This window comes from Rhinoderma darwinii, chromosome 3, assembly GCF_050947455.1.
Source record: "Rhinoderma darwinii isolate aRhiDar2 chromosome 3, aRhiDar2.hap1, whole genome shotgun sequence".
Lineage (NCBI taxonomy): Eukaryota > Metazoa > Chordata > Amphibia > Anura > Rhinodermatidae > Rhinoderma > Rhinoderma darwinii.
In genome coordinates this window covers 423,425,350-423,439,091 of record NC_134689.1, presented here as the reverse complement: position 1 = coordinate 423,439,091, position 13,742 = coordinate 423,425,350, and the positions used below count along the sequence as shown (strand labels likewise).

At 41.3% G+C, this 13,742-nt stretch overlaps 1 pseudogene; it reads right to left on the bottom strand.

Moving 5' to 3' along the window:
* Nucleotides 1-239: 239 nt before the first annotated feature.
* Nucleotides 240-1,168, bottom strand: LOC142750640 (olfactory receptor 5G9-like; annotated as a pseudogene).
* Nucleotides 1,169-13,742: the final 12,574 nt, after the last annotated feature.

Below are 13,742 nucleotides of genomic sequence, written 5' to 3'. Positions count from 1 at the left end.
AGGCAAAATTAGCAGTAAGATGACATCACAAAATGAAGGCAAGACGCCAATAAACGTAAAAGAAAAAATGATCGTTTTGGGTGCAATGTTTCTTGAGTTGAAATTCCTGGGTAAATAAAATTGATATATCTGAAACAATACATTGTGATTTGAGACTTAGGAGGAGTTCCTACAAATCTAGTTAGCTGAGGCCTGGTGCCCTGACATATCTTATATCGCACTTTATATGTTTTTTCTTTCTAACTTTTGAAATATGTACTTGAGTATTTGTGCAGAGACGCTATGATCTCCTGATTCCGTAGAGTGTAAATTATTGGGTTTAGCAGCGGGGTTACAATGATGTATAACAGCGAAATCACTTTGCTCACATTGGTTGAATTGACCTTTAATGGAAATAAATAAACACTTATCAAGGTCCCATAATACGTGCAAACCCAAACCAGATGTGAGCTACAGGTGGAGAAGGCTTTTTTTCTTCCCACAGCTGATGATATCCTAAAAATGGCAAAAGATATAAAGATGTAGGTGACCACAATGAAAATGAATGGAAAAAGAATGACAGGAACTGAGAACAGGAAAGCCTGGATCTCCACCATGGACGTATCAGAGCAGGAAAGTTCTAGTATAGGAAATAGATTACAGAAAAAATGGTCAATGATATTGGGTCCACAGAATTTCAGTTTATAAACTAGAACTGTAATAATTAAGGTTACCCTACGAGCCAAGGCCAAAAGACAAGGTTGATCTGGAGTCAAAGGTCTATGATGGAGATGTATGTCAAGGGGTTGCAGATGGCCAAGTAGCGCTCATAAGACATCACCGTGTGCAAAAAGCATTCAGAATTGGTTGATGCAGAGAAGATATAAAATTGGATCATGCAGGCAGTAAATGAGATGGTGTCACCTTCTTTGATGATGACGGAGAGCATTTTCGGCACAATATTGGTGTTGGATAATATTTCAGAAGAAGAAAGCAAGCTGAGAATAAAATACATTGGAGTGCGAAGACGATGGTGAATTGTCACTAACAAAATTATCAAGAGGTTTCCTGTCAAGGTCACAATGTAAATGAAAAGAAAGAGCAAAAAAAGGAGATTTTTAAGATTTGTGATGTTTTGAAATCCAAGAAGACAGATTTCTGAAATCCTGGTCTGGTTACGGTCATTCATTTTATAGGGCCGGTTGGTTTACAGGATCTGATAATAATAGTTTAATTATTCCAATAAAATTTCAACATTTGACCATCCATAAGTCATTTGAAAAGCTTATGAAAAAGTCATAAAAACTTTACTTGACTAGTTATAAACATCATATTATCTAAAGCTTTATGTACAAAGGCTTATAAACCTACAACTTGTCATATCAATGATATGGTAGCCATAAAAGTGTACTGCATCTCCACATGCATCTGATTTCATGCGGAGGTACACTGTTTTTTTATATTATTTGATTCATATGACTTGTTGAGGCAGTGATTTGTGTGGCACCTTACTGGCTCTGTGCACACAGCACTGTCATGTTCATGAGGGCTTAAGTTACTTTACTCTCTACAATAAGACAAACTCCACTGCCATATAGCTGACCATGGGGGAATCCAAGTGCTAGTGTCTCCCACAATAGTAAAGAGAGTTTTCCTTTATTCCTACATCGATCAGCTATAACATTACAACCACCTGCCTACTATTGTGTACTACGCGGCTACACAGCTCACTCACAGTGTTCACATACTATTCAGCCTGGTCGACTTTCTAGGACTACGCTCATATGTCCAGCAACAGCAGATTAGGGCCAAGTTGGGGGTATTTCTAAACTCGAAATAGCCTCATAAATATTGAGGTGCTTTTCTTCACTTGCATGCTCTGTGTCTGAACAATCTGTCCTATAATTGAAGCATTTGTGAAAAAAATTGAAAATGTTCTTTTTCACGCCATATTTCCACAAGATTCTGCAAAAAAACTGTGTGGTCAAAAAAGTGATGACACCCCTAGATAAATTCCTTGAGGGGTGTAGTATTCGAAATGGGTTAATTTCTGGGTGTTTTCCATCATTATGGGGGCTCAGAGTCTCTTCAAAGATCAAATGGGGCCGTTGAACCAATCATGCAAAACTTGGGCCCTGAAAATCTAAGGCTGCTCCTTCGATTCCAGGCACTGCCATGTGCCCACACAACATATTTGGACCACTTTGGCGGTATCTCTGAACTCGGTACAAATGGGCCAATAAATGTTGAGGTGTTTTTCTTCACTTGAATGCTCCGAACAATCTGTCAGATAAATGAAACATTGGTGAAAAAATGTAAAATAGTTATTTTCACACCAGATTTCGACAAGATTCTGCAAAAAAAATGTGTGGTCAAAAATGTGATCGCACACCGAGAAAAATTCTTAGAGGGGTGTAGTTATCAAAATGGGGCCATTTCTGGGGGTTTCCCATCATTATGGGGGCTAAGAGTCTCATGCAAAACTTGAGTCCTGAAAAACTAAACCTTCTGTTTCACTTCCATGCACTGCCATGTGTCCACACAACATATTTGGACCACTTTGGGGGTATCTCTGAACTCGGTACAAATGGGCCAATAAATGTTAAGGTGTTTTTCTTCACTTGCATGCTCTGTGTCTGAAAAATCTGTCCTATGAACGAAGCAGTTGTGAAAAAATTTTAAATGTTCTTTTTCACGCCAGATATCCACAAGATTCTGCAAAAAAATTATGGGGTTAAAAAATTGATCACACCCCTAGAAAAAATTCCTTGAGGGGTCAAGTTTCCAAAATGGGGTCACTTTTGTTTTGGTCCATCTAGGGCATTGCAAATGCGACATGGCACTGAAAACTATTCCAGCAAAATCCGTGCTCCAAAATCCAAATGACGCTCCTTCTCTTCTGAGCCCTGCTGTGGGTCCAAACAGCAGTGTATTACCACATATGTAGTATTGCCGTATTTGGGAGAAATTGCTTTACAAATGTAGTGGTGCTTTTCTCCTTTATTCCTTGTAAAAATTTAAAATGTCGGTGTTTTTCCAGAAAAAAAGTAGATTTTCATATTCACACACTAATTCAAATAAATTTTTCAAAGCAATTGTGGGGTCAAAATGCTAACTATACCGCTAGAAAGATTCCTTGAGGGGTCCAGTTTTCAAAATGGGGTCACTTTTGGGGGATTTCTACTGTTTTGGTCCCTACAGGGCATTTCAAACGCAACATGGCACTGAAAACTATTCAAAATCCAAATGACGCTTCTTCTCTTCTGAGCCCTGCTGTGGTTCTAAACAGCAGTGTATTACCACATTACCCCCTGAGGAAGCTAGAACAGCGAAACGCGCGTTGGGGTGCTATTATCATTTTCTGTTACGGGGATCACGTGGATCGCAGGCGCAACATTGCAGATATGGGTAAGTTTTTGATTTAGGGGCTCCCTCTGGTACTTGCCGGACGGGCCCTTTTGCTCACCATTGGATACATACACGGTATATTCCCTATGTGATACTTGATATAGGGGGTCCCCCTTCTTTTTGTTGGGAAAACCTTTCTATAAGTTACTAAGGGGGACGCTCATGACATGTGGGGACATGTCTAGTGCTATTGTTGTAACAAGCTAGTCAGTAGACTGTGTGTAACGTACACCTGTGCAATATACGCACTGATCACTTGATTTTCCATTCATCATTAGTGTCCACCACATACATGTCCCTGTGTATAGGTGGAATATATATCCCGTCATTTTTTGACTAGGTGCTTATATGCATATCCTTCCTGCGATTTGACCACCTTGCTACGTGATCCAGATATTACCTGTCGTCTTTTAGATACCTCGTTGTGTTTTTATCATTATATATGTTATATCTTATATGTTGATGTATTTATATGCAATAAAAATTGTACTTTTTTACATTACATGTAGCCTTGTGACTCGTGATTCTCCTATTTTTTTCGTATGATATAGTAGAGTCCTGCTACTCTTTGATTTAATAGTTTGGGGGTACTTTGTACACATGTGCTGACCAGTACCTAACCACTTACTTGCTCCTGTGAGACATCTATTTATAAATTGTATTACCACATATGTGGTATTGAAATAATCATGAGACATTGCTTTACAAATTTAGTGGTGCTTTTTCTCCATTATTCCTTGTAAAAGTTTAAAATTTCTATGTTTTTTCAGAAAAAAAGTAGATTTTCATCTTCACACACAAATTCAAATAAATTTTGCAAAACAACTGTAGGGTCAAAATGCTAACTATAACCCTAGAAAGATTCATTGAGGGGTGCAGTTTCCAAAATGGAGTCACTTTTCTCTGTTTTTACTGTATCGGCAGCACAACAACTCTTCAAACCTGACATGGTGCCTAAAATATATTCTAAAAAAAGGAGGCCCCAAAATCCTCTAGGTGATCATTTGCTCCTGAGGCCTGTGCTTCAGTCCGTTAGCACACTATGGCCACATGTGGGATATTTCTAAAAAGTGCAGAATCTGGGCAATAAATATTCAGTTGCATTTCTTGGAAAAAAACCTTCTGTGCTACAGAAAAAATGGATTACATATGAATTTTGGCAAAATAAATTAAATTTGTACATTTCCCCTGTAGTTTGCTTTAATTCCTCTGAAATGCCTAAAGGATTAAAACAACTTCTGAATGCTGTTTTGAATACTCTGAGGGGTGCAGTTTTCAAAATGGGTTGATTTATGCGGACTTTCTGATATATAAGGTCCCGAAACTAACTTCAAAAACTGACCTGGTCCCTGAAAAATAGCCTTTTGAAATTTTCTTGAAAATATGAGAAATTGCTGCTAAAGTTCTAAGCCTTGTAATGTCCTAGAAAAATAAACGAATGTTCCAAAAACTATGCAAATATAAAGTAGACATATGGAAAATATAAACTAGTAAGTATTTTGTGTGGTAATACTATCTGTCTTCCAAGCAGATAGATTTAAATTTCGAAAAATTGTAATTTTTGTAAATTTTCTCAAACTTTTGATGTTTTTCACAAATAAATATTGAATTTATTGACCAAATTTTTTCACTAACATAAAGTACAATATGTCACGAGAAGACAATCTCAGAATGGCTTGGATAGGTAAAACCATTCCAGAGTTATTACCACATAAAGTGACACATGTCAGATTTGAAAAATCGGCTTCGTCCTGAAGGCCAAAACAGGCTCAGTCCTGAAGGGGTTAACCCCTTACCGATCCAGTGAAAAGTTAAAAAACATAAAAATACCCATTAGGCATTAACCAAAAAGAAAAATTTATCTACTGATCCCTAGTGACGGTCAGACTGGATCAACATTCAAAAAATAATTCTATACATTCTTGGAAATTATCTAAGCCTGTTTTGAAGACATCGCCTGTCCCTGCTGTGACTATTCCACATATTCACAGTTCTCACAGTAAGGCCTCCTTTACACGAACGTGATATACGTCCGTGCGACGCGCGTGCTTTTCACGCGGGTCGCACGGACCTATACAAGTCTATGGGGGCATGCAGACAGTCCGTGAGTTTTGCTCAGCACGAGTGCGCTGAAAAAAACTCACGACATGTTCTACATTTCTACGTTTTTCGCGCATCACACACCCATTTAAGTCAATGTGTGCGTGAAAAGCACGCAGGTCGCACGGAAGCACTTCCGTGCGAACTGCGTGATTCGCGCAAGAGCTGTCAAACTCTGAATGTAAACAGAAAAGCACCACGTGCTTTTCTGTTTACTAACATCCAAACGGAGTGTCTTAGAGATGAGCGAACCGAACTGAACTTCACCGGGTTCGGCCGAACTCGTTTTGACCGAACGCGGCAAAAAATGTTCCGGTACGCGACGTCAGGAGACAGTCACTGTCCAGGGTGCTGAAAGAGTTAAACTGGTTCAGCACCCTGGACAGTGACTTCCGATCACAATATACATGAACCTGTAAAAAAAAAAAGAAGTTCTGACTTACCGATAACTCCCGGCTTCTTCCTCCAGTCTGACCTCCTGGGATGACGATTCAGTCCAAGTGACAGCTGCAGCCAATCACAGGCCAAGCACAGGCTGCAGCCAATCACAGGCTGCAGCGGTCACATGGACTGCCGCGTCATCCAGGGAGGTGGGGCCGGATGTCAAGAGAGGGACGCGTCACCAAGGCAACGGCCGGGAGACCAGACTCGAGGAAGCAGGAAGTTCTTGGTAAGTATGAACGTCTTTTTTTTATTCACAGGTTGCTGTTTATTGTGATCGGAATTCACTGTCGAGGGTGCTGAAAGAGTTACTGCCGATCAGTTAACTCTTTCAGCATCCTGGACAGTGACTGACATCGACTAGCCTCATCTCTATGATGGCGGCTGCGCGAAAACCACGCAGCTGCGCATCATACACTGATGACACACGGAGCTGTCAAGTGCCTTTTGCACACGCAAAATGCAGCGTTTTTTTGCGTGCGCAAAACACACACGCTCGTGTAAATGAGGCCTAAAGCAGACTTGACTCCTCTGGAGATTGATCTTTTTTTCTACAGACGGAGGGAGTGCCCACTTGTCTTTTGACAGCATTGCAGTATATTGCGCAAGACATTAAACAATTGCATATTTAAGTCCACTAGTGGGACAAAAAAAAAACAAACATACAAATAAGTTTAACATTTTTTCAAGAATTTGAGAAAAAACAAACTTTAAAAGTTCAAAATAACCTACTTTTCCAATTTTTACATAAAATAATGTAAATAATTAAAACAAAAAACAGAATTGGTATTGCTGTGTCCATAACAATCAGGACTATAAGATAGATACTTATCCTGCACAGTGAACAGTAAAAGAACAAACTGTGATCATTGCTGTTTTTTGGTCATCTCATCCTCCCCCAAAAAAAAATAGAAAAAAAAGTGATTGAAAAGTCCTATATACTCCAAAATGGTAAAAAAAAAACAACTACAGCACGTCCTCACACCGCTCTATCGCCTGACAAATAAAAAAAAATGATGGGTCTCAGAAAATGGCGACACAAACAAAATAAATTTTTTAGAAATTGTTTTTATTTTGTAAAGTAGTAAACATTAGAAACAATATAAACTTGTCATTGCCGTAATATTTTTGACCCACAGAATAAAGTTACTTGTCATTGTAAGGGGGGATTCACACGAGCACGTGCAGTCCGCGTTTTTTCCGTGCGCCACGCACTGCACTATAGAAGTCAATGAGGTAGTTCAAACAGTGCGTGTTTTTTGCGCAGCGTTTGTTCGCTGCGCACTATACGCGACAGGTTCAATAACTCAGCGTATTTCGCGCATCACGCACCCATTGAAGTCAATGGGTGCGTGAAAATCATGCATGTCATACGGTAGCAGCAGCTCCGAACGCGCGTTTTTCACGCAGTACACGTTGTCTCTATGCTAAGGAGTTTGAACTAACTAGTTGAAACCAGCAGAAAAGCAGGAAGTAGCTTAGACAGCAGGTTTTCAAAAAGAGGCCAAACCGTTTGCTCCAGCACCACAAGCACCTTGCAGGCATGCCTCGGCAGATGGATGTGGCGAAGCTCATCAAGTTAGTTCAGCAGCGTCCGGAGGTCTGGAACACCCATGCGGAGGCCTACCATGACCGCACAGTGAAGGAGGCAGCATGGGAGCATATAGCAGAGGCGCTGTTCGAGCAGGAGTGGGCCGACAGCCGCACCCGTGACCGCCAACGCATTGGTGAGTGGATATCTGTGTGTCGACATTGATGTGTATAATGACATCCATATTGGCTATTGCGTCCCTGGTAAATCAATGCCTGTCATTGGCAACGTTTCCGTTCAGTGGCATCTTTATATAGTATCATCAAGTTAGGTTTGTTCTTGTGTAGACGTGTGGTACAGTAGTTTATATGCACTGTCTGTGTGCGCAGTAACATCTGGTGCGTTTGTTGAATTATGTGTTCTTTATTATTTATACAGTGTACGATGTAAAGAGACGGTGGCGCAGCTCAAGGGACCAGTTCCGTAGAGAATATGGATCCGGCGGCCGCAGCGGAGAAGGTGGCACCAGAAAAGGCCGCTACATTTATTATGAGCAGCTGTTGTTCCTGCGGGAAATAATGGACATGCGACCGTAAGTACTCGTTGTTGGCCCTTTATGCAAACATCACCTACCAAAAATGTCAGATACGCCAAAGCAGCTTTGTGTTTGCACAGTAAATTGGGTTCCTCAACTGACGTGTCCCCCATATTCTAGAACTAGCAACACTCTGGATGCGTCTGAAGAGGAGGCACGGCCCGAGCGTAGCCAGGCGTCCGAATCCGCCGCTCCCCTGGTCACCCTAACCCCGGAGCCCACCAGAGAGGATCCTGGCCCAGTCGCCTCAGCGCCTGAAGCAGGGCAACCGGACCAAGTGGCACCTAGCCATGCAGCACCCCGCCGCAGACGCCCTGTCAACCCATCCGCAGGTGCACTTGTGGACGCCTGTGTTCTGGAGTACCTGCGCCGTGCTGCTGATGAGGACAATCACGACTTTTTTTGTCGCAGCATGGCACCTTTGATGCGGCGGGTACCAGTGGATAGGCTGGTGCGGCTGCAATCAAATATACTGTCGCTAATCGACAGTTCTACACCCCCGCTAAGTCCAGGGCGATGCTTTACATCTATCGAGCACTGGCGTAGTGTCTTTATGCCCTCAGCGGGGGGCCATTTGCCAGGGCCCTCCCAACCTGCCCCTGTGTTATAGCACATGGCGCAATACCCTCCTGCCCCAAGGTACCTCTCCCCTGCCCCAATGCCTGGCCCTGTCCGTCACTTCCCTCCATACTCCCTACCTGCCCAAAGTTTACAGGCTCCCATGCAGCCTCACGGCTACCAAACGCAGTATCACCCCCACTATGCTGTGCAGGAACATCCTCATCAGGGCCGGGGACAGCATAGTGTTGCGGAAATGTCTGCTTACAGCTCGCCGCCCCATGCCTATCAGAATCTGTAGGGGCGAGTGTGTTCTAAGGCCACATGTTAAAAACCCATGACTGCCTAGGAATCCTTCCATGTTTCTTTAGGATATGCATCATCTTGGTGCCAATTTTTGTTGGGGTATGTACTCCCGCGTGTGTATTTTTCTGTTATGGCGTGTATGTGCCACAAACATAAACGCAAAAGTTTTATATATTTCACTTCCGTGTGGACAATCCTTATGTTACCTAGCTCACCATTTCTACAGCCTCTACCACTATGAAGTGCAATGTTGTAAGAGGTTGGGACGGTATGACATTTCTCCAGCACATCGTTGAGGTCTTCGTTGGTCGGAAGGGGTTTGGAATACCAGGAACTGAGGTGTTATTAGTATAGTTATTGTTTGCCCATATCTACCTTTACTCACCCAGAAAGGGGCGCTGACATATAGGGCAGGAAATCCATTGTCTACACAAGAGGATGTTATGTCCATGAATTATTGGCTTCTAAAAAGGGTATTCCAAGCGCCTACCGAGCTTTAAGCTCGCAACCCACGTCAAGGGGCCTCAAGTTTTGCGAGTCCCTAACCCTCCCCTCCCCCCCAAACAAAAAAGTACTAGAGGGATAAACAGACGTTCGAGAAAATAATACTAACTTCACCACACCTCAAATGGCTACGTTCTGCCAGGTTACATCTCAAGGCTGGCTGTCAAAATACTCTGCAAATTGGTGGCGCACTCGCTGGCCACATGTCGGTGGCCGCCCAGGCCGAGCAGCCTGGCCGAGGCTGATGGTGGGTGCAGATGTTACCATATATTCCCCATCATGAGCGGCATCATGGATGCGGGTAAAGTTGTGCAGCACAACACAGGCTTTGATCACACATGTCACATTTGACGGCGACATTTGCATTACTGTCATCAGGACCCTCCACTTGCTGGTCATGATGCCAAAGGCGCATTCCACGACTTTCCGTGCTCTGCATAGGCGTTGATTGAAAATGCGCCTACGGTTATCCATGCCCCTCCGCGCATATGGACGCATGACATGTCTGCTGAGGGCAAAACCTTCATCTGCAACCATAACATAAGGAACGGGTGGACCGCTGGTGCCAGGGAGGATGCTAGGCTCGGGTACATCAAGTTGGTTAGACATTAGACGCTGGCCCATTCTGGACGAGCGAAAAATGCGGGCATCCACAGAGCTTCCATAGGACCCGATGTCCACGATGGTAAAGCACAAATTACAGTCCGACAAGGCCAGCAAGACTATGGAAAAAAACTGCTTGTAGTTGAAGTATCGAGACCCAGAGTGGGGCGGTTTCTGCACACGGATGTGCTTCCCATCGAGTGCACCAATACAGTGGGGAAATTGGGTGTCGGTTTCAAACTGCTGCGCTATTCGAAGCCAGTGTTGGGCCGTAGGCTGAGGGATCACGCTGCTCTTCAATCTCAGCCACAGGACCACACAGGTTGCTGGGACAATGCCGGAAATAGTGGACACTCCAAGAAGGAATTCAAAATGAAGGGAATGGTAGCTATTGCCGGTCGCCAAAAATCTACAGGAAATCATAAAAGCAAACCACAAAGCAAACATGTTAGGTAGGACATGAAGCACCTAAAAGAATGTGTAACCTGGATAACAAAACAGCACATACCGTAAGGTGACAAGGAGACGCTCCTCTGGGGAAATACAGCGTCGCATGTTGGTGTCCTGATAGGTTATTCCAGGCCGAACCAGCTCCAGCAGCATATCAAAGGCAGGCACAGACAGGCGGCAAAAGGCGCAAAATTTTTCAGGGTGACGACGGAGGTCAGCAAAGAGGGTATGAAAATGCCCTTTTGAGGTGCGTTGGGCCACTATTGGGTGAACCCACATCCTACATGCTCTCCGCCGGTGTGGCCGTAGAATGCTACCGCGTTGGCCAAACCTCCGGGATAGCATCCATGCTAATAGCACACGGGCCAGAGAGCTAGGTGGCATCAATGCAGTGTGGCATACAAAGTAACCGCAAATACTGGTTGGAACACTGGGTTGCACCCAAAGCACACAAATGAATAAACACAGGTGCACACATCAAGCAGGGGTGTTGCATTCTTGGCCTTTTTTGAGGCTAGCGTCAACAGAACAGCTGCGTTCGTTTTTTACACGCGCAGGAAAAACGCATGTCTTACGCGCGTATTACACGCATACATGGTTAAAATATGCATTGCACACGCTGCTGACACGCGCGCAAAACGCAGCGTTGTTTGCGCGCGCAAAAACGCAACGTCCGTCTGTATCTGCCCTTACCGTGCTGTGAACGAAGTAAAATCAAAACTCAAAAAATAATTTTAGACTACAAAACAATTTGTAAAAGTTTCTCAATACATTATATGGTGCCATTTAAAAATGTGACCCGTCCTGCAAGAAAAAAAAAGCCCACTTATAATATGTCGACAGAAAAATAAAAAGTTATGGCTCTTTGAAGGCAGGGAGAGAAAAATGAAAATAAAAAAATAAAAACTGGCTGCAGCGCCAAGGGGTTAATATATACAATCTGGCAATATACAATATATACAATGTTTTGTTCCTTTTTTTCAATGGAAGGGACTTGCATGTTTTAGTTTTTTTTTTTAGGGGTTTTCTATACTATTAATTCTTATGGCACATGAAGTTGAGATGCATAAACATATGAACCCTCAAAATCCCCACACTACATCCTGTGGTGTGCAGAGCTAATTTAAAACCTTCCCTCCATTTGACATCAAGACAAGGATAGATGAATTAAAAAAATAGTCCCCATTCGTTAGCCACAGATCACAGTTACCAGAATGTGTGAGCCCCAAATAAATAAATAAAAATTCAAAGTCAGGAAACCTCAATAGGCTGGGTTCACACTCTGCGTTATTGTGGCGTCTTTAACAATTTTTTTATTGTTTTGGTTGATGAATCCCATTGAGAAACCAGAGAGTTTATGTACCAAACCCAAAAAATGCATGTTAAGACGCAACAAAAATGCACAGTGTATACCCGGCCTTAAAGGGAATGTGTTGCCCGAAAAACATGTTTTTTTTTTAAAAATTAAACATTTAGTGTGTGGGTGATTAAACACTGTTCAATTTTTTTTTATTTTTTTGCACGAGTCCAGGTAATATTATAAATTATTTCTAATTTATAATACTACCCATTTTTGGTCACTAGATGGAGCTGTTCCCAAAATTGCAGCATTGCAACATTTTGTTAAAAGCCCTCGCTCTAGTGAGCTCTCAGCATCCCCCCCTCCTTTATCCTGGCTAGTGCCGGGATAAACGAGGGGTTTGAACGATGTAACCTCCTACACTGTGTGTCGCCATTTTTTGAGCTAACCCACAGTGTAGTAGGTTTACATACAGTAGTAAACACACACAAACACGAACATACATTGAAATCTCTTACCTGCTCCTGCCGCCGCGGCTCCCTCCGGCCCGTCCGCTCCGTTTGCTGCCGCTGGTGCAAGTGCACAAATCCGGAAGCCGCGACCGGAAGTAGTAATATTACTGTCCGGCCGCGACTTCCGGTCCACAGGAAAATGGCGCCGGACGGCGCCAATTTCGAATAGGACTGTGTGGGAGCGGCGCATGCGCAGTTCCCACACAGACGCCGTACACTGCAGTCAATGGGACGGGAGCCGTTCGCAGTCCCTATGGGACTGTGGCTGCCGTATTCCATGTCTGTATGTGTCGTTAATCGACACACACAGAAATGGAACAAAAAATGGCAGCCCCCATAGGGAAGAAAAAGTGTAAAAATAAGAAAAAGTAAAACACAAACACACAAATGAATATAAACGTTTTTAATAAAGCACTAACATCTTTAACATATAAAAAAATAATTTGTGATGACACTGTTCCTTTAACACGCTTCTGGTTCTATTACTTAAACCACCAGGATAAAAATAAGCATAAAAAATTATATGTAAAGTAGTATTTTGGGAGTAAGACCACCGTGTTCCCTGAAACACCAGCAGATGAGCTTCAATTATCTCTAGTATTAATTATTATTGTTATTTTTATTTACTATTCATTGTATGATAATACAGAGGTGTCAGACTGCCTCTATAATCCTGCACAGTTATATACTATAAGACAAATTTTAAACTGAAAAACACTGGTAGAACCAACATGATACATAGAAGCTGTAGAAGCTGCTCTAGTATTAAGTACATTGACATATTTAGCTTTTTTTTTTTTTTTTAGAAGGACAAGTGTGCTTACAAGTAACATAAAAATGTTTATGACCAGTAATAATTCTACTAATATCAAATGAGGTAAACAATATTAATAAAAACAATAATAAAAATAGTAATAATAATAATATTAATAATAATAATAAATGCTTATAATAATAATAATAATAATAATAATAATAACAAATAATAATTGTGACATTAAATAATAATAATAATAATAATAATAATGATGATAAATAATAATAATAATAATAATAATAATAATAATATCAATAATAATGCTATAAATAATAAATTATTCTAAAAATAATAATTAATAATAAATACAAATATTAATGTGACATTAAATAATAATAATAATAATAATGATAATAGTAATAATAATGATAGTAGTAATAATAATAATGATAATAGTAATAATAATGATAGTAGTAATAATAATAATGATAATAGTAATAATAATGATAGTAATAATAATGTGACACTAAATAATAATAATATTATTATTATTATTATGATGATGAAGAAGAAGAAATTATACAAATAATAATCCATTTGTTATTATTTAATATATTTAGTTTATTAAAATGTCAATATAAATTTTAAAGTTAATTTAAATGGCACTTGAATTACAGACTGAGTTAATAATACACCAG